Source organism: Antrostomus carolinensis, unplaced genomic scaffold, assembly GCF_000700745.2.
Source record: "Antrostomus carolinensis isolate BGI_N321 unplaced genomic scaffold, ASM70074v2 scaffold51517, whole genome shotgun sequence".
Lineage (NCBI taxonomy): Eukaryota > Metazoa > Chordata > Aves > Caprimulgiformes > Caprimulgidae > Antrostomus > Antrostomus carolinensis.
In genome coordinates, this window is record NW_010327640.1 from 1 (window position 1) to 632 (window position 632).

The following is a 632-nucleotide window of genomic DNA, read 5'->3' on the forward strand; positions in this document are numbered from 1 at the left end:
GGGGGGCGATCGCTTCTCACTCAGGGCCTGAGGGGTCACTTCTCGGCTGAGTGTCGGTTTATGGGTCACATACAGTCCCTAACGTGCGCAGCTCTTGAGTCCGGCCCTTTTTCTCCTCAGACTTTATTAATTGATGATTGCAGCAGCTGAACGTGACAGAGGTCTGAGACAGAACGACGCTCCTGCCTATGGAAATAGGCAACTGAGGAGAAAGACCCTTCAAAACCTAGATTTCTCCTGAGGGAAAATGCCTTACTAGGGCCAGCACGAACTACAAGACAGACTGAAAGGAGAGCTGCATCATAAGCTTTTTTTTTCCCCCCATTTATTACAAAACCAATGCAAACCATGGCATCTATTACTACTACAACAAATGAAATCAGTGGGAGCTTTCAGTTTGAAAACACCATCCCTGCTGCTGGGAGAGGAATACACCTCTCGACAAACACAGCATGCAGCAAAACATGGCTAGCACTGGACTTGGAGTAACAGGAAAGTGTATCGGTGCTGCACCGTGGTGACAGCAAAACAAGTCTTGCCACAAAGGAAAGAGACAACTTGGAATAAACCACACTTGGATCTGTGGTTCTTCAGAAGCCGTCTGACTGATCAGAACAGCCACCATATCTGCC